This window comes from Panthera leo, chromosome A3, assembly GCF_018350215.1.
Source record: "Panthera leo isolate Ple1 chromosome A3, P.leo_Ple1_pat1.1, whole genome shotgun sequence".
Taxonomy (NCBI): domain Eukaryota; kingdom Metazoa; phylum Chordata; class Mammalia; order Carnivora; family Felidae; genus Panthera; species Panthera leo.
In genome coordinates this window covers 112,667,687-112,689,166 of record NC_056681.1, presented here as the reverse complement: position 1 = coordinate 112,689,166, position 21,480 = coordinate 112,667,687, and the positions used below count along the sequence as shown (strand labels likewise).

The 21,480-nt window shown below is 39.8% G+C and overlaps 1 protein-coding gene across 8 annotated transcripts in view; it reads left to right on the top strand.

The window, feature by feature from the left end:
• Positions 1-21,480, top strand: part of RASGRP3 (RAS guanyl releasing protein 3) — a 106,379-nt gene that overhangs the window by 24,738 nt on the left and 60,161 nt on the right. For 5 of the 8 annotated variants that reach the window (XM_042933274.1, XM_042933276.1, XM_042933275.1 and 2 more), the window contains exons 1-2: positions 6,057-6,315; positions 18,174-18,256. The exons of 1 other annotated variant lie outside the window; for it this stretch is intronic. The gene's annotated coding sequence lies outside the window, so the exon portion shown is untranslated. Of the gene's footprint in view, positions 1-6,056; positions 6,316-18,173; positions 18,257-21,480 lie in introns of those variants that run through there. 2 more of the 8 variants (XM_042933270.1, XM_042933272.1) reach the window with 2 other exon arrangements.

Genomic DNA, 21,480 nt, shown 5'->3' with positions numbered 1-21,480 from the left:
AGTGCAGGGCTCAAACCCATGAACAGAGAAATCATGACCTGAGCTGAAGTTGGATGCTTAACCGACTGAGCCACCCAGGTGCCCCAATATATTTCTTTACTTGTAAAGTCTTTTTTTTTAATGTTTATTTATTTTTGCGAGAGAGAGAGACAGAGCATGAGCAAGAGAGGGACAGAGAGAGGGGGGGAGACACAGAATCCGAAGCAGGCTCCAGGCCCCGAGCTGTCAGCACAGTGCCTGACGGGGCTCAAACTCACAAACCGTGAGATCATGACCTGAGCCGAAGTCGAACCCTCAACGGACTGACCCACCCAGGCGCCCCACTTGTAAAGTCTTTATCATATTCTTTGCCAAGTTGTTAATTATAAACACTACTTCTATGTTAAGGCCATTAACCCTTTACCATACAGGTTTCATGTTTTAATCTCATTCTGTCATTTGTGATTTAATTTTGTTTATAGTAGGGTTATTTTTGACATACATAAATTTTACATTTTAGTTATTTAAATATTTAAAACTTTTTTAATTGGCTTCAGCTTTTGTGATCATAATTAAAATAAAACAATTTTCATGATAAAAGTATTTAACCATGATTAAAATAATTTTCAGATTATAAAAACAATCACATGATTTTGTTCAAATCTGCGTGTGGTCTTATTTTCACATTTAGCTCTTTCGCCCACTAGGCATTTACTTTGTATATGGTGTGAGGTAATAATTGCATCTTTAATTTTTCCTAATACTTAATTATTCAACCAGCTATTAAATAATCCATTCTTTTCCCACTGGGTTTAAATATCATATTTAACAAATAAACATTTTATTTTTTTAATTTTTTTTTTTTTTTTTTTTTCATTTTTGAGAGAGAGAGAGAACGTGAGCAGGGGAGGGGCAGCGAGAGGGGGAGACATAGAATCTGAAGCAGGCTCCAGGCTCCAAGCTGTCAGCACAGAGCCCAATGCAGAGTTGAACTCATGAACTGAGATCATGACCTGAGCCAAAGTCAGACACCTAACCGATTGAGTCATCCAGGCACCCCAACAAACATTTTAATATAGTACTTGTATTTATATTTTCTGGCTTTCTGTTCTGTTTCATTGCTCTGCCTCTTTTAGCAACAGAATCAAATCTTTAATCCTTTTTTTTTTTTTAGTTTATTTATTTATTTTGAGAGAGAGAGTGCACACAAGTGGGAGAGGGGCAGAGAGAGAGAGAGAGAGAGAGAGAGAGAGAGGGAGAGAGAGAGAATTCCAAGCAGGCTCCTCACTGCCAGTGCAGAGTCCCACATGGGGCTCAAACCCACTAATCATGAGATCATGACCTGAGCGGAGATCATGACCTGAGCTGAAATCAAGAGTGGGACACTTAACTGACTGAGCCGCGCAGGTGTGCCCAAACTTCTAATTCTTGATGTTTTCAGCCTACTTAATACCCAGTACCCCCCACTCACTGTTGTTTTATAAACTTCTCTTTTAAAAAAAATTTTCAGGTTTTTTTCTTTCAAATAAACTTCAGGATTTCTTTTTGATCTGTTTTTTTTTTTTTTTTTCAAATTTCTGGCATTTTAATCTAACTGTAATTACATTTTTAAATTAAATAGAGGAGAATCGACATCCCTACAATGTTGAGTCTTCCAGTCTTGGAAAATCGTATAATGATCCATTTATTGAAATGTTTTTTTATTTTTTCAGTAGAGTTTCATACATTTCTTTATATATTCTTCATTTTTCTTGTTTTTCCTAGAAATTCTGTTATTATTGTTGCTATTGTGAATAAGATTTTTTTTTCCTGATGTTTTCTAACAGTTTTAGGCTATTATGTGGGGCACTCAATTAATTTTATTTTGTGACTGTTCACCTCACTGACATTTCTAATTATTTAAAACAGTTTTAGAAGTTGAATCTATTAAGGGATTATAACATATGCAAGTTAGATAATTTTGTCTCTTGCTTTCTCATAGTTCTTTAGTTTTGTTGTTGTTGTTGTTGTCTAGTTGCCTTGGCTTGAATGTCCAGAATAGTGCTAAATGATACTAGTGACAATGAGCATCGTTTTTTGTTCCTGATTTTAACGTTAATACCTCTAGGACTACACCATGAGGTATGATGCCTGTGTTTGGTTTGGGGTAATCTTGATCATGCCAGGAAAAATTGTCCTAACTCCATTTCATTAATTAAAAAAAAAAAAACTGATATTGAATTTTATCAAAAGTCTTTTCAAGAGTACCTACTGTGCTAATTCCAAGACTGTTTCCTATCATGGTATCTTAACTATTGAGATTATTCACATCTCTATGGTAAACTATGTTTATATGTGAGGTTCGTCTGTGGTTTCCATTATTAATCAGTTTGTTTGTTTTTACATCAGGGGTATTATGTTAGATTTCTGTTACTTTTGCACATTTGAACATTTTATACAGCCAGGAAATTATCTGTGGCTTGAAACTCAGGGAGAACTTGATTGTGTAAGTAATTTGGACTAAAAACTTTCCTCGGGAACAATTTCTCAATACCTTTTACATTGTTCCATGATTATTGATCTGTTGTTTTTCAGCTTTTTGAGTTAGTTTTCTTCTAATTAACTCTTTTGGCTCTACTTACAATATTTGGTGTGTGGTGTTCTCATTACTGAAAACTTCTAAGCATTTGATAATTGCCTTTTTGATTTTTTCTCAATCGATGATTTTTCCATTTTTTTAATGTTTATTTATCTTTGGGAGAGAGAGAGAGAGAGTAAGCAGGAGAGGGGCAGAGAGAGAGACACACACAGCATCTGGAGTAGGCTTCAGGCTCTGGGCTGTCAGCACAGAGCCCTACTAGGGGCTCGAACCCACCAACCACGAGATTGTGACCTGAGCCAAAGTTGGATGCTTAACCAACTGAGCCACCCAGGCACCCCCCAATGCATTATTTTTTAAAAGAAGAGTTATATAATTTTTCCAAGAGCTTTGCTCTTTTTTGACTTATACTTTTGCAATTATATTATAGTTTTATTCCAGTCTGGTCATAGATTGTGGTGAAAATAATTTCTTTTGGGCGCAAATCACTTACAATTTTTGGGTGGCCTAATATAAAATTGGTTTTTGTAAACTTTTCTCATATCTTTTCTGAGCGGAATAAACAGAAGACCTTTCTCTTTAATCATTCATTTATTCAGTCAGCATTGTTTCAGCTATGTGTCTCCTGCAAGAGTCAGGCATGGTATTAGGCACTGCAGGATATAAAATGAACAAGTCACAAGCTTTCTTTAAGGTTGTCAAAGTTTGGATGGGACATAGATACATTAAGACCTAATTTGACACAAAGAAATGCAATGGTAGCAGAATTTACAAAAGAAGGGCTTGAACCCTATCACAGCTTCTGGGAATGCAAAGATGCCTACGATTTTACCATGGTTTTGGGGAAGCTTTCAGCATGAAAGTGTAAAAAAATAAATGAATTAGTTAAGGTCAGAGGCAGACTTTTGGAGGCCAGACAATTAACTAGGAAACCACTGTAATCATTCAGTAATAAATTAAGACATGTAAAAACTGTTAGGAAACAGGAAGAAAAGGGGGGATTTTCACATGTGAGGACGGCAGGTATTAGAAGAGTCCACACAGGAGGCTGAAGGAGGTCGAAGTGAAATGTTGCAGAAGCCACAAGAGGACACATTTGGGAATTCTTGGCCACTTAGGTTAAGTGCAGCTGAGAGGTCAAGTAAGATAAAAGCAACAATGTGTCCAGTAGCATCAGTCTTTGGTGACTTGGGGAAAGCAGTTTCGGTAAAGTTGGGAGAAAGAAGCCAGACTATAAGCAGATCTCAATGTAAATGGCTTGTGAAGATGACGGAGGCATGAGGTGTTTCTCCAGAAGCTTAGCTGTGAAGGGAATGAGCGGGTTAGGGCAACAATGAAAGGAGCAAAGGATCAAAACAAATGGCTTTTAAGACGTAAAAATAATGTGAGCATATTTGGATAATGAGGAAGGTGAGTGGACAGGGAGAGAAGGCATGATTGTTGGCCAAAGGATCCTGAACAGGTAGGGGTCCCAGGGTGAGACACAAAGTCCAAGGGCTGATGGCCTTTGATGGAAGGAGGGCTCTTTTTTTTGAGTTGAAGGAGATGATTGGTACCCATAGGCATTTGGGACAGAGAGGTGGGGTCTCCCCATTTCTTTGCAAGGCTGAGTGTGTTTGTGGAACCTCAGTTACACTGCTGGATATTGTCAGAAGGGTCCAGGGTCTTGTTCTGCACTGACAGTTCACTTTATATGTACGATTTGGGGTCCGTCCCTTCTTCTCATAGAAATGAGAGAACTTTTATGCTTGCCTTTCTTGAGGCTGTTTCTCTCTCTCTCTCTCTCTTTCTAATGTTTTATTTATTTTTGAGAGAGAGAGCAGGAGTAAGGGAGAGACAGAGAGAGGGGGGATAGAGGATCTGAAGCTGGCTCTGTGCTGACAGCAGCCGGCTCGATGAGGGGCTTGAACTCATGAAGCGTGAGATCATGACCTGAGCTGAGTGGTATGCTCAACTGACTGAGCCATCTCGGCACCCTGAGACTGTTTTTTGAAGGATTTTCCAGAAGTCTCTGTCTCATTAACTATGTGGTATGCAATAGACCATCAGAATAACACTGTTAGTTGTAAATAAAGTGATTGATGGATGCCATAAGATCACAAAAGTTTCCAATAAATAAATCAAAATAACATTTCACATCTTCAATATGCCTCCTTTTCTGTGTCTGATTAATGATTGTCACACGAGGAGAAAGTTTTATGAAGGTGACATATTTTAGCACACTGTATTTTGATATCTGTAGTTTATTACTAACTTTGAACTACAGGGGATTGTTTTGAAGCTTGCAAAAAATTTCTGGATTTACACTTTGGGCATTCACATGTTGGTAGCAAATTAGTCCCCTGAAAAATTGGCAAGCCTGAGGAGTTTTGGTCTTTGTTATTCTGGAAAAACACTCTATCCTCTGTATGGAGGGAACTGCTGGTTTAATTCCGTAAATAATTATGAGACAAAACCCACATATGAAAGATTTCCCACATAAACTCCTCTATTGAGTAAGAGCTCACTTATTAAAAATCAAGGTTGACAGTTTAACAGGCTCATTATGGTTCAGAAATCCCCTGGGGCATTTTAACCTTTTAAAATCTTTTTTGGATGTTCATTTTGCCAAATGAGCTGACTCCCTGCCATATCTCCATTCTGCCCTGCTTGGGCTCTGATCTTAGAAAGTGTCACTCTTACTATAGCAGTAAGTCAGGCGCTACCCAAAGTCAGATAGTCCGCAGGCTTTCCTTGGAGAGGAAGATGAAGAGGACGGGGTGGGGAAATCTGCTAAGGTGAGAGGTCTGAATTCAACTAGGTGCCCAGATGGTCTGGCACCTTCGTGAGCAGCACAGGAAACAGCACGTTGGTTCAACTTCCTTGCGCCAAAGGGGGCAGCAGCACATCTATAAAATGGCTTGTACATTTTGTGATCGTTTCTGTTTCCACTCTGATTCCCTGGCTGATCATCTCAATGGCTCTGCTGTGCCCCGAACGTTGATACAATCCAACAGGTAACTAGAGTGTGTGGAGGTTTGGTCTTAAGCTACCTGCAGTCGTTTCCAATGGCTGTCTAGACGAAGCTGTTTCTGATATTCTCCATTAACCCTCACACGTCTGCCCCTCAGCATCACTTGGCACAGCAGCCCTGGCCTTTGCAGTTAAACTTAAGCATTCTTAGACAGTCTGCTTTCCTCAGAACAGGCTGCCTTGTTAACAGCTCTACCACCAAAGTGAGCCCAGGATGTGGAGAAAACGAAACCAAGATGGAGCACTGCTTTGCTGTACTCCTGGGGGCACCTGGGATGCAGCACTGTTTCCACCTGCTGGGCCGTTCTGTGCTTCCTTCCTTGCTGTTCTAGAGCCCCAGTGAAGACCTGAGTGAGAGGGCAGAGCACAGGGACTGCCAGCCTCCCCACCCCACGCCCTACCCCACCCCCATCAACTTTCCACTTGCAGTGACCTGCCCTCCAGGGTGACTTATCAGATGTTTGGGGTTTGCCACTAAAAGAAAACAAACGGTGGAATGTCCTGCCCTGCGTGCTAATGAAACGGCTGAGCCAGCTCAGGGGTTACGAGGTTTGAGAATTAGGAGAATAATGATCTTCAGTTTCTGACCTCCTGGCGCAGGCGGCAGTATTTATCAGGAGGCGCATGTGACTGGTTAAGAGACAGAGCCCCAGCTTGGAGGAAACAGCTGCTTGCGGCATGCTCCTGCATTTGGCAGCTGGACAGGCAGGGTGCTGATGTGAGGACTAGGCGACAGAACCGCCCCAGTAAGTAACTGGAGAACTTTTGTGTGTGTGTGTGTGTGTGTGTGTGTGTGCGCATTTTGTAAGGCACTGACAATTTTTAATTTTGATTTTGGTTTCCCTCTGGCACTAAAGGAGGTATATTATTTGTGTTACTTGTGTTGTCTGTTGGCAATAGCCATTTGTATTTTTACTGATTTTTTTTTTTTTTAGAACCTGTCATTTGCAGCAATGTTTTCTGACTTAAAGTGTGAATGAGGCATACTGCTTGATTCCTATCTAGGAAAACAACAAGTTGATTTCCTGGTGCCTGGGATGTTCATGATCCGTGGTGTTTAGGTTCAAAGTCAAGTTTGAGATTATGAAGTGGAGAGTGTATTAAAGTGAATTGATGACTAGGTTTGATTTTAATCAATTTTTACCATTGAAGCTTGCAAAATAGTGTTTTGAGAAATTTGTATGTCTGACTTGACCATTTCTACTCAACTTTGAAAACTCTTTCATTTAACAATGCATAACAATCTGCAATATAGAAAACTAACAAAATAATATTGAGATTTAGATTAGAAAGCATGTTTGGGTTTCAGGCAAGCTTCATAACTCATCAAAGACATATTTTCTAGCTCTTCTCTTGAACGAGCTTTTTCAACTTCGTTGCTTTGACGCTGAAGTTTTTAGTCACCCCTGGTCTTCCTTACTTTAGATAAAGAAAAGTTAGTGTTTTGATGATGCTCAGTGTCCTTCCTCCTGCCTGGATTATTAAAAAATGTTACCTGAAGTTGATTATCAACTCTGGGGGCGGAGGGGAGGGCTTCCAAATAGCTGAGATCTCTTCTTTCTCGGGTTCATTCAGTGGTGCTGGGGCTTGCTCTTAGGAGAGCACAGAGCAGGCATTATGCTGGAATTGATGTGTTGTTTGGAGACTTTTGTCCTTCTGGGGTAGTTACCAGCCAGAATGTTTCAGAAAGGAAAAGGGGAAAGGGAGAGGACAGCACCCGTAATGGATGAGGTAAACCTCTGGAAGTGACAGGTCTCTGAATCAGAGCATTGAGCGAGATAACCAAATCAGTTCCTTTTTCTGGATTGCCTGGACATTAAGGAAGGTGGGGGGAGGGGGAGTAGGTTGTTTTGATTTGAATTCTTACCAAACAGTTATTTTGCTTGTGACGAGCACAGGGCACCCTGAAGTGTGTTTGCTTCTCCAGGTGACGGATGGATTGTCAGCTATGCTCAGGCTGTCCGGTTTTCTTGCAATTTCCACCCCCTGCCTGGATGGAACACAGCTCTCCCCGCCCCACCTCCCTGCCCTGGTATGTGGAGGGCAGACTGGAAATGACCTGGGGCACGCTGGTCCCGCTGCAGTTTTCCTCAACACACTTGGTCTGGAGTAGCACACTGGCCAAAGATCTGGGGTGGAAGCACTTTCGGATGACCCTCCGAGAAAGTGGCTAGTCTGGCGCTGGGAAGTTTCTCCCCTTCTTTCCCATAAAATGGAAAAGATTCGACAAGACTCAGAGTGTTCAATGAGACAAAAAGTTATTTCTAACTCCACCATTTCTTTTTATGACGTTTGTGTGAAGTCCTTGATTTAGCCTGTGGCCACATGGCCCAGTGACTTCCCTATTTGACTACAGGGCCCTAGCTACCCACTGGGCCACTTTTTTAGGGAGTTTGCTGCTGCTGTAGTTTCACTTTTACTGCGAGTCTATTGGAAAAGAACTATGAGGTGAAGTTGATTTCTCCAGAATAATAGAGACACCTTCAGTAAAATGGAGGGTCTCACTGGCTATCTCTAGAACAGCCTTCGGAATTATTCAAGTGCCGATATTTTGAAGGCCCACAGACTATTTTGAAAAATCCAATGATATCTTGACTTTCAAAATATCAACAGAATAATAAATAATTATTTTACATGTAGGTAGTATGTCCATAGGGTCAAAGACTTTCAGATCTGGATAGGAATTTTAGAGTGTGCAATTGAGCACATTTCAGAGTTGAGAAAATTCTAACCAATGTGTCTGGGTCAAAGTGTTAGTCGCAGAGCCAGGAAAGAGGGCTAGAGGCTTCTGCCAGGATTATTATATTATTATTATAACATTAACACTGATAATTATAACTTGAATTTATTGAGCACTTTGCCAAATGATGTGCTAAGCAAATGTATTTATTTTCTTATAATCTTCAGAGTAAGTCTATGTGCTATATATTATTATTCCAGTTTTATAGGCAAAGAAACTGAAGCTCGGGGACCCCCTTAGCTGGGCAATATGTAGCACAGACCCAATTGGCTCCTGGAATGGACACCGGAAACTGCACACATTAAAAGACTTAACGTGGAACACATACACTAATTCCACACATTTAAACTTAAAAGCTTAATGCTTAATGACATGCTTAACGGGATGCAAATGAGAATATTTCAGTGCAATACAATTAGACACACAACGTGTGTTAAGGCTCTTTCGAACGGTCCCTGGCAGGAAGGGCGAGGTTTCCCCTTGTGACAGTCCAAGCCCAGGCTGTGCAGGGTCACTGACCTGCAGCCTGTTTTTCTCGCTGAGAGTAGTTCAGTGATGGCTCCCGCATTGGTCAGAACAGCAAGTTTGAGCTTTATGATTACCCTGGAATACACCACTCTTGTTGCCCTTTCTGGCCTTTTCTCTCAGCTTTTCCTGTCACTCCTTTCCTTTGGAGGACAGCCACTCCACCTGTACCCCACACCAAATAGCTGGCTTGGTGGTGATAAAACTATGAGGCAGACCTGTACATTGTTGTTCAACCTGGAACGTTGGTTGTCCAAGTAGGGGGTGGTTGTTCATGAACAGAAGCAATGTACTCCTTTTGTTTGCTCCATTTGTTCTGAGCTGTGAGGGGAGACGGTAGGCTGGGGCACTGAGGTGAGGGAGGAAGTGTGCTTTTCTCTGCACACTTCCCCGACCTGCATATGGTCGCCATGCTTGCAGGCCATGAACCTGCAGCTTCTCTGGCTCATCAGCCAGAGACCAAGCTTTAAAGAAATCTTAAAAAAATCTCAAAATTTCATTTGGCTCTCCATATTCCTCCATGTGGTTCAATGTCAAAATTAGGACTGGCGATAAGAAAGAGCACTGAGTAATGCACATGTAGCAGAAGGGTCCTTTGCTTAATCAGGAGGAGAATTAAGTATGTAGACCAGTCATGGATGTCTTTGAGAAAGTGGTCAATGTTTTTTCAAGGCTGTTATATGACAAAATTACACATTCTGAAGATCAAGCTCCATATAGCAAGAAGGGGGAATTTTTAATCGACTTCTCACCTACTGATGCTTCTAAAACTAAGCCCAACTCCAGAGAAATCAGCAATATAGTCTGCTAAAACAGAACCACTGGAAATTACCTCCAGTCCTTGGTGGGAATGGCTTATTTTCATGGCAGTTGGCATAGTCCAGTGGGTTATTTATACAAGAGACACATGAGACAGACTCAGAATCACTGCAGAGTCTGTAAGGTATACTCCAGAGCTGGTTTAAAGCAAGATAAAGTGTTTGGTTATCTTCTTGGGACCTTTTAGGATGAGGAAACAAAATTTGTGATGCCATGTCGGCTGCCTTTGTTTCTTTGTCTTTTCCAGACTGTGTATTCCAAAGAACCTGTTCCGGAAGAGTTAACTCCCTTGGGTCTCATTTTCCCTTTGCAGTGATCGCTCATTTACAAGCCGTAGAGTTGTTCAGCTGTTTGCATGTCACATTCCCTTTGTTTTAGGGATTTTAAAATCTGGGTTTTGTGGGGTGTTGTTGCATTTTCAGATGATCACAGCAGTCTCTCTGGAGTCCGTGGCGTAGGTTCACTGTGTTGGATCTTGAGCCCTTTTGTAGTATCGAGAAGACAGATTCCTGCATTTATGTAGGAATTTTCTGGTGTAAGGCGCTTCCTTGCACTTTGCCACAATTCTATGGAATGAGGGAGGACATCATCACCATCACCACTGTTTACAGTGAGGAAACTTAGAATGAGGGAAGGTGAGTGAACTTGTCTGTGGTCATGGGACCAGTAACTGGGAGCGCTCACCTAAGTCCTCTGTCTTCTGACTCTGAATAATACCTGTAGAATTGTCCTCTGTGATCAAAAGTGCTGTAATTTGTATTATCTTCTGATGGGCAAAAGTTAAATGAGAGACTGATTTGTGATGTACCATCCCATGCATGTCAGTGATGGTATTTCCAAAGCCTACAGATATTTGGCCTCAGAAACAAGGTCAGCCTTAGTTATAGACATGGTAGTATTTGCTTGGGGTGGTATTTCTAAACAAACTTGGTAATTTTCCTCCCTGCAGATCCAACGTAAGTTGGAGTCATACTAACTACGGTATGATGTAATATTCAACTTTTATAAGGTATCTGGGTTTTTTGTTTGTTTTAGATATAAAAAACGCAGTCTGTTGTCCAGCATGCACTCCATTATCCCACAAAAATCATTATTGGAACAAAATCATGGAACAAAAGCATTATTAGAAGTTCTGCCTGGTTACATTACCCTTATTCACATGGGAAATAGTATACTCTGACTACTAGCAACAGTGTCCCCTGTGACCATTTCCCTCTGCAAAGTTATCTGCCCACTACTGAGAGAGTCCTAGCTCTCTAGAATAATTGAGACTCTTCACTACTAGTCAGCTTTCTGGTATGGTAACCCAGTTCATTGTATAACAGTGCTATCTGTATGTTGGTAAGGTCATAAAAATGACAGCACAAGTGCCTGATGATTTTATGATGCAGCTGCACATTTTAATGGCTATGGCTTTGAGGTGGGGGTGTGGGGGGACAAGGGACAGCTCTTTGACTGTAACAGCTATTACAGTGTTGTTGTTTCTTTAAAGTAGCTTTTTTTTTTTAGTATGAATGTGAAAGGTAGCCTTCTTTTAATTTAAAAAATCCTGAACAACATTTAATTCATGAGTTGACACAAAGAGCATTTTTCCTTAGCAACTACTGTAGTAATCAGAACTTTCTGCACCTTTCAAGAAGACAAAGGGAGAAAAAAATTAGAAAGAAAGAAAGAAAGAAAGAAAGAAAGAAAGAAAGAAAGAAAAAATAAGATGGTACGTTAAAGGCTTAGCTTCCTGGATTCCAGCCTGTAGAATAGGAAGTAGCCCCTATTGTAAGTCGAGAGTTCAACTCAATATATGAATGATTTGCGTGCCTGCACATACCCTAACATCTTGGAAGTTTCTATGTGATCAAACCAGTCATTTTATTTCTTGAAGACTCGTCTATTCAAACTGCTGCTCTATCTTTACTCGTAACTTTGTGCTGCTTTAGGAGGATCTGTCCCCACCCCACAGAATATTCCAAGAGCCTTGCCTAGATCATTATGCCATTGATTTGCTTTTGCATTGTAAGTGTTGTAAGTGAATGTGTTCCAGGTACAGTCTTTGACAGAAAACTAGTGATGGGGAAAATAATGTGGAAAAAAGTTTGTCATTAGTTCCAGAACTTCACTTTAGTCACTTTGCTGCTGCTTCATTGTTTCAAAAATCACAGACAAGGGGGGTACCTGGGGAGGGGGGGGCTCATTTGGCTATGCATCCGGGGTTAAGCATCTGGCTCTTGGTTTCAGCTCAGGTCATGATCTCATGGTTGATTTGTGAGTTCAAGCCCCATGTTGGGCTCTGTGCTGACAGTGTGGAGCCTGCTTGGGATTCTCTGTCTCCCTCTCTCTCTCTGTCCTTCTCCCACTCATGCTCTCTCTCCCTCTCTCTTAAAAATAAATAAATAAACATTTTTTAAAAAGTGTCTTAAAAAAATCACAGACAAGTAACTACATTTGAATGTGTTTACATGATTTTAATTGCTTTTCTTTTTCCCTTCTGAAATATTTGTACTGTGATTGAGACCTTAGCAACTGATGAACTAGGAAGGCAAGGGGCTGGAGAAGAACTTAGGCAAAGAGGCCATCAATTTGCCATGGAATCAGACTCCAAATTAAGAAAGAGAGAGAGAGAGAGAGAGAGAGAGAGAGAGAGAGAGAGAGAATGGGGTATAGGAGAAAGAAAGAAAGAAAGAAAGAAAGAAAGAAAGAAAGAAAGGTGAAAAAAAAGTCTGTTCAGTCATGCCTCTGTTTTGTTTTGAGAAAATAATTATTTTTCATTTCATTTAACAATTCAAAATGAGCAGAATCAATTTTCCTTGGAGACTTTTATATAAGTTCACTTTAGGAAGGTACCAGCTAGAGGTTCCTATTCAGGAACTGACACACTGGTTTGATAGAACTCTTTGGACCCAGAATCGAGGAGCTTGGAAGGACAAACAGCCTCATCTAGCCACACCCTGTCAACTTGCCTATGACTATCAAGGAGGCATGTTCTCAAATATCAAGTTAACATAGAATTCTGGAGCTCAAAAAGTACTCAAGAATTTAAAACTTTTTTAAAATGGAAGAACTGAGTATAATTTCTGGAAAAATCTGGAAAAATCATACCCTGGTTTCAATTTGACTGAACTTTGGATTCTGTCTTACTTTCAGTTCTGCTTTCTAAACGTAGAAAGTATTTCGTGTATACATGGAATGCTTGCCATTCAAAATCATATGAGTTGACAGGATGTTTTGCAGATCACTGTTTATGGCAAGGACAGTGCTCAACTGAATGGTGGTGCTCTAGGTTTCTGTTATCTCTTTCTCTCCCTACTCATTCAGATTCTAAGATGAATCTGTCTCTCTTTTCCTTTTGTAGTTGGCATTTATTTTTTTTTAAGTTTATTTTGAGAGAGAGAGAAAGAGAGAGAGAGCGAGAATGAGTGGGGGAGGGGCAGAGAGAGAGAGAGAGGGAGAGAGAGAATCTAAAGCAAGCTCCATACTGTCAGCAGAGCCCAACATGGGGCTCGAACCCACAAACTGTGAGATCATGACCTGAGCCGAAATCAGGAGTCGGACACTCTACTGACTGAACCACCCAGGTGCCCCTGTAGTTGGCATTTAAACAGAATCTGCTGCTGGGAGAGGAAAGAAACTGATGTTTATTTTCACAACGTCCAGAGGTAGACATTATCATTGACATTCTTACAGAAGAGAAAACTAAATTTCAGAGAGGTTGAGTATCTTGCACATGGTCACAAGCCAGGGAGTAGTGAAGCCAGGGTTCTGGTCCTAGTCTGCCTGTAAACAAAGTGTGTGCCTTTTCTACTCAACCACACTTGTCTCTCACTATGTTTATGTTAAAATCTGGTGCTCACTATGGAAAGGGCAGCCATTCTGTGGAGTCTGGATTCTGCTGGCCTTGTCATGTAACCAACATTACATCATGCCCAATACCTAGCCATTTCCATTAGAGGAGTGCCATAGCACAAAGAGACTTCCTAGGAATCTTTGGATTTATGATTGCATCCCGCAGTCTCCTTGTAGCCTGCACCCAGAAAACACTCATCCTGCTTGCATTGTTGAGGTGTTCTCTCAGCTGTGGCATTCTGCACCGTGGGCAGGGTTCTCTTGCAGAGCCTAGCCTCTGGCTACACTCAAAAATCATTACACGATCTCAGATGATGACAAGTATAAAGAAGATCATGACTGGAGGACCTGGCTGATTAACAAGCAGTGACCGTTTGCTTTAAGTTATATTTGGTTTTTATGAGAAGTGACATAATGTTGGCATCAAAAGAAGCAATCATACTCGCTTAATAAATTGTTTCTTGGGGCCATGATTACAAATAGATAAAAGGGCAAGCAGACCTTGAAGCAGGACCAGTGGAACATATCTCATGCTATTTTAATTCTCTATGTTTTAGAAGAAATACTTCCTTCACACTCTCTTGGAAGCTGCAGGAACTGTGGTCGACTTAAGCCAGTGATGGTGGTTTTACTGTGTAAGAATTGAGGCTTTATCTTTTCAGCTATCACGATGACTGAGAAATATATCACACATAGAATTCTGCAACTCTTTGGAATTTTCTCTCACATCAAGCTTGTGTAAGAGAGGCTAATACGTTCAAAAATTGTTTTGAGTTTTAATTCTCAGATACGGAGATTTTACTCAACCAAAAGTTATTAAAACTTCAGTAAGTACAGTCTAGTTTATGGGACTTCTTATGTGGAAGCTGGAGTTTACATTTAGGTAACAAAAGTTAAAGAAAAAAAAAGCCCCAAATATATTTTCCTACAATTAATTTGGCAAGTATTTTTAAACATATGCTTTCTGTTGCCTATTGCACTAACCTGAATAATGGCACAAACTTTACCCTGTAGGATATTACCACCTATATTAAGCATACCAATATATTTTTTAAAATCACAATAATCATAACACACAAATATCTGGTCTATAACAAAGGCTTGTGTAGAGTTTTGTGGAAGCTGGGGAAGAGAAGATGACTATTTGTGTGAGTTAAGGAATGTTCCTTAGATTTGGTGACATTTGAACTAGGTTCAAAAGGACAAGTAGCCATTGTTCAAGAAGAAAAAACTGTATTTTAAAAGTCTTCTTTCCACAAATAACATGTAGCTTGGTAGAGCTGAATCAGAGGGTACATGTTGGAAGAGGAACTGGAGAAAAGGCTCAAAGATAAGGGTATTCTGATGGCTGAGGTAGTGTTTGCCCTTCTGCAGCATTTAGATATTTTTGAGGATGATTTAAAATTAAAAAAAATCTTTTTATTATAAAACATTTCCAACATATACACAAGTAGACAGAGTAATATAATGAACCCCCATGTATTCATTACCTGACTTCAACAGTTTTTGATGACGAATCTTGTTTCATTTCTATCCCCATGCATGTTCTCTTGTTCCCATATTAGTTTTGACACAAATCTCAAACATTTAATCATTCCACTCATAAATATTTTAGTATGTATTCAGTATGTATTTCTAAAATATAAGTTTTCTTTTGAAAAATCCATAATGTAATTAATACATCTAAAATAATTAACAATTTGGGTGCCTGGGTAGCTCAGTTAGTTAAACTTCCAACTCTTGATTATGGCTCAGGTCATGATCTCACAGTTCATGATATTAAGCCCTGCATCTGGCTCTGCACTGACAGTGTGGAGCCTGCTGGGGATTCTCTCTCTCCCTCTCTCTCTGCTCTTCCTATGCTTTTGCCCTGTCTCAAAACAAACAGACAAACTTAAAAAATAATAATTCATAACTATTATTTTGGCTTGTCAAGTAAGGAAGTGATAGGAATATATTTGTAATCTAGAAAGAAAACTCTAGAGGCAATGAGGGGAATAGGTTGAATAGAAAAAAGACCAAACCAATAGAAGACTCCAGAGATGGATTTGAACCAAGCCAATAGTGATGGAGAAGGTGGAAGAATTTTCAGAATACTTAAAAAGTAAATTGATAGTTTGTGAGATCAATTAGATACAGGGGTGAAGGTGAGAATGGAGTTAAGGAAAATTTGGACATTTTAACTTGCATAACCAGCATATGAATATGCCAATAACTGATACAGTGTAGGGATTCCTTGGAAAGCAATTTAGCCTGGTTTTTCATTAGCCAGAGATGTTTGGAAACAAATCCAAAAATATCTTCCTATTACCCTCAAACAAAGCTTTCAGACCTGGAACATTTGGAGTAATTTTGATTGTTCCAACTTAAAAAGTCATTAACAAAAATTAAAACATCCAGAGTAGCATCTAAAATGCTCAAGGGTCTACAGGAGCCCCTTGGACAGACTGATGACTGAGACCTCTTTAGTTAGCACACAATAATAGTTGTAAAATCACAAAGGCTAATAAACATGATTTATTCATCAAATCCCCGAACACTAAAGGTTTGAAAGATGTAAATTTAAAATAATTGAAAGAAGTTTTTCATACTGTATGATGAAAATGTTCAAACAAACAAAAAATCTTGGAAGAATTGTACAGTGTATGTCCATATACCACCAATTCAATTTTAACATTAACAATTTATCATGTTTTCTTTTTCACATCTATTCATTTATCTTCTATCCATCCGTTGTTTCATCTTTTTTTTTTTTTTTTCCAAAATAAGTTGCAGACAGCAGTGCACTTCATTTATAAGTACTTCATCATACATATTATTAACTGGAGTTCAATATTTGTTTATTGAAAATTCATATTTTATACAAGAGTGATTGATCTTATACATTTATTTTGCCAAAAGGCTGGGACTCAAGAAGGATTAACACAATTCATGGCCGACTCTTACTGGGTTATTGATGAAAACAAGGAGCTGTTTGAGAACTTCTTGATCCTCAAAAGTTGTGGCCATATGGAGCAGCCATACTCGACCACCAAACGGTCTTTGAGGCAATGGCAAGAATTGACTTGGCAAAACTACATGCTTCCCAGTAAATGTTAACTGAATTTGAATGTGAAGAAACTGACCCCTAGAAGCATACACACTCTGCCAGTAAATGATTGGGCAGGTATGAGAACAGATCACCTCCAACAGTTTCACACTGAGCATCCCTGCCTGCCTGTAACAACTCTGCAGAACAGTGTAACAGAGTAGATGGTTTATTAGTCAAAACTGTAGTACAGGCGATGCATTCTATCTAGACCCATCCTGAGATTACTCAAGAGGAGCCAGTTCTTGGGCAGTAGGAAAGAAGGTAACCTATTCTCACAAAAGAGAACTCTTGATTCACATATTGAGAAAAAAAAAAAAGTACTTGTGTTCATAAGTCCTCTGACATTCTCCAGAAAGACTTCATGTGGCTTATGGTAAACAGCAAAAATAAAATAAAGCTGAAAATGATTAACGTAAGAATAAAACAAGGGCCAAAATATGTCAGTTAGTAGAATGATGGACAAACTTAGACTTAGAAAGCTTTGAAATGTTCTAAATTAAGTCAAGTTCTGACATTTTAAAACCTTCCAATTGGCTCCAGAATTAAAAATCAAGTGGAGATGATGTCTAGAAGATGCATTTGTTCAAATGCTTATTGTTGATGAAGATGTCTAGGATTCATTTGAAGACCGAAAAATTCAGTTACATAACCAGGCATTTGCTTACACAAAAGGCAGACATTCTGATACTAGGAAGAAATTTAGATGTTTGATTAACTTTTTCAGTTTCCAATTTGATGTTCAGACAACAGCCTGTTTCAGTGGTTTTCAACTGGGGACAATTTTGCCCTCTGGGGACATTTGGCAATGTCTGGAGACATTTTGGGCTGTCCCTACTGGGGATGGGGGTGGGGTACTACTGGCACCTAGTGAATAGAAGCCAAGGATGCTGCTAACCAGCCTGCAGTGCATGGGATGGACCCTACAACAAAGAATTATCCAGCTGAAGTATCTGTAGTATTGAGGTTGAAACACCCCGATCCATATATGTCAGTTATAGATCTAACTCTAGTATGCCTTGAAAACACTGTAGATGATTTACATGTGCCATTTCATCTTGTGACTTGTTGAAGAGTATGTGGTGGTGACCTATATCCTTAAGAAATGCTACTGCATTGGCACCATGGCAAAAACGGGGATGTAAAATGAACAGTCCTTCAGAATAAGATCCACAGAAAGCTGAATTGAGTGGTTGACCATACAAGTCAAAAGCACTCTTTGGTATCTAAGAGCATCAAACGTTGGCAGGCAAGAATGTAGATACTTAATTACTAAAAAAATATTCAAAGGAATTGGGGCCCTGCTGTTTAAGAGAGCGGGGGAAGGGATCATTAGATCCTAAGTCATAGGACAGTTCATCCTGGGACTTCTCCCTCTGGGACTTGGAGAGCTCATTTCTCTGCTTCCTTCTTTCCTCTTCAAAATCTCAAGAAGGAGAACTGACTGTGTCAGAAGCAGGTGGATTAGATAAACTCCTGTTGGCAACCTGATGATTATGTCTCTGATTTATGTTCTTCTTCATCTTGCCCTTGGTAATTATATACTCTATGTTTACAACCACGTTCTCTTCCTTTCTTCATTCATGTTCCAACAGGTGCTCAGACCCTTGGTTAGTCCTTCCTCCTCCTGATTCCTTAACGTCTTCTTCTCTACAAGATCATCCCCATCAGGATACAGGTATGTTTCGGCAGCTCTCATCTTGTAAAAATGTCCCTTGATCCCCGCATCCACTGCCAATCTCTCTTCGATTCTAGACAGAGTTATTAAATTAATATTCTCCACAAGCTGTCTTTGTTTCTTGATCTGCCATTTACTCTTCAGCTCACAGCAACCTGGCTTCTGCCCACAGCTCCACTAAAGCTGCTCTTGTCAAGGTGACCACTAACCTCCTTGTAGCAAAAATTTAAAAAGCAGAGTTTCCCATCTCTCTTGTTTGACCTCTCTCAGTAGCATTCAACACAGTTAATGGTTTCAGCTTCCATAAGCATGTCCTTCTCTTGGCCTCATGGAGCAACTTGCTTGACATTTTCCTTCTGTCTCTCTGACAACTCCTCATGACGCTCTGCTGCTTTACCTCCTTTTTCTGACCTCTAGATGTTGGAATGCTCAAGGTGGAATGCTCTTGTCCTTTCTCTTTATACTTTCCTCCTAAGTGATCTGAATCATTTATGTAGCTTTAGATTCTGTTCATATGGGGACAATTCCCCAAATTAAATTCCATCTCAGATCTTTCCATGTTTGTTTAAATAACTACACCTTGAGACCTGCACCCAGGAGTTCCACAGGCATCTCAACCTTAACACATTCTTTTTTGGTTTTAATTTATTTATTTTTTTATTTTAGAGAGAGTGTGAGTGGGGGAGAGGGGCAGAGAGAGAGAGGGAGAGAGAGAGAGAGAGAGAGAGAGAGAGAGAGAGAGAGAGAGAGGGAATCCCAAGCAGGCTCCATGCTCAGATCCATCCCACAACCCTGGGACCATGATCTGAGCCCAAATCAAGAGTCAGATGCTCAACCAACTGAGCCACCCAGGTGCCCCTCAACCATCGCACATCTTAAGCACTCCTGCCATCCTGCCAATCTTCTCTATCTCAGTTAATGGAGTTATAATTCTGATGATTTTTCAGGCCTTTCAGTCTTTCACATCTCTTACTAACTTAATCTCCAAGTTCCAACTCTTCAAAGAGATCTGTCCTTGCTACTTACCTAAAATAATTGCTCTTGTCATTCTCTATCTTAGCATACTGGGTGAGTTTTCATTCCTAGCTCTTATAACAGCTTGTAATTATATATCGGTTTGTCTACACCATTGGGCAGGGATCGGGTCTCTTTTGTTCACCAGATACCCAGGCCCTGGCATAATATCTGGAAGGTAGAGGTATTGTGTTCAGTCATTATTTTTTTAATCAGTAAAGAACTATTTGGATACTAAGCCTAAACAGACACTTTTATCCTGATGAGATAAGAATCAGATCCTTTTGGGGCACCTGGGTAGCTCAGTCGGTTAAGGATCCTACTCTTGATTTCTGCTCAGGTCGTGATCTCACAATTCATGAGTTCAAGCCCTATGCTGGGCTCTGTGCTGACAGCACAGAGCCTGCTTAGGCTTCTCTCTTTCCCCTCTTTCTCTGCCCCTCCCCTGCTCATTCTCTCTCTTGCCCTCTCTCTCAAAATAAATAAACTTAAAAAAAAAAGAGTCATCTTTTTTTTTCTGTTTGAATCACACTTTTAAGTGGATTAACAGATAACAGTTACACATCATTCAGAAATAAAAGAGAAAAAAGTTAATCTTTAATAAATGCTTGTTGATTGGTGAATTGATTGAGTAGCTAATCGAAAATTTACTTAATTTCTTTGTAATCCTATTTATTTACAACAAAGAAATAATACTACTAACTCTTTTTCAGAATTATTTTGTAGAGTGAAGTTAGATTATTGCCCTCTAATTCCTTTTGAAGAAAGACATTAAATAGGCACACAACCCCATTCGAGATGGTGCAGAGATTACATGTATTATCAATTTCCTTTGTCTGAGAACTGCAGTGCACTGATGTCTGAACTCTTGTGGTTTGTGGGTCAACAAAATGTCATCCTGCTTCTTTGTCATAAGCCCCAGAACTGCTTCAGATGCCCAGTACCCACCAACAAGGGATTTTAGCTTCTTACTAAAACCTCATTATCATCTTAGGCCCCTGAATACAAAAAATATTTTGACAAAGGGAGATGATTGGTTAGGAGTCATATTTGTACAAAGAACCAAAGTCTCTTAAAATTAGATTGCTGAGTAGAAATTCCATGACAGACGGCAGATAGCTGCCTCATTTCTCCAAGTCTAAGTGGCCAAAGGCTGCTTCATGTTGGAAAAGTTATACTTTTTAAGACAGATGCATTAGTTCAAAATCAGCTTTCTGACACATGTACTTTTTATGTCCCAGGGACCCCAGTATGAGGCTGGATTCTCTGGAAGCTCACTGTGATGATGTGTTTCCCTTCCTTCCATGAACTCACTGTTTAAACTTGGGCAAATTATGTTATCTATTTGGCCTTGGGGCTCTCCTTTAGAAAGTGAGGTAGTTTACCTGGTGAATAAAAGGTCCCCTTGAAAAGTAGAAATGTTCTCTGTCTCTCCTGCACCACAATCTCTTTCTCTTTTTAGAACTACAGGGTTTCTTTGTAGTAGACAAAAAAGGCACTATCAGAAGACTTGAATGAGCACAATGATGAAATCAGGTGTTTAGAGACCAGGCCTTGCAGCTGCACTGACCCAGTAAATAACCCTTCCTTGGTTTCTGGTTTCTCCTTTTAGAGCAATAAACAACAACAAAGGAAGAATACCAGCTCAACTTGTATAGTCTCTAGTTACCCAAGTGACTCATTATCTAAGTGCCGGAAATTATCCACAGGAAGCTATCCTGAAAGCCCACAGTGATGAGTACCTGTGTATTACTCAAATCTGACATGGAGGAGTAAGCTGTTACTAGCTGTAGTCAATAGATCCAAAGCAACATAGGGAGGAAGTGGGGGAGAGTGAAACTAGATATTCACTATAATGTGAGGAATCTAAAAATGTATTCTCCACTAAGCATGGGTAGGTACATTTTTTAAAATATATAGACGTTCCAGTATACGTTCTATTTTCCCTTAATCTTTCCAGAATCTGCAAAGTAAAGCGTTGAGAGGGTATTGGCACCAAGTCCCATGCTGTTTGGGAATCATTAATGAACATCTATTTTACAAGAACTTTTCTACAAAAGGAAAACACAGAAATCTGAGGGAATTGCAAAACTTGGAAGTAATCTAGACATTATAAGCATATTATAAATGGAAATAAGTAATAATCTGCTAGCCAAAGCAAGCCTGACAAATGCTGTAGAAATTCTCAAACTTATTGCCTTGCTTGGGTG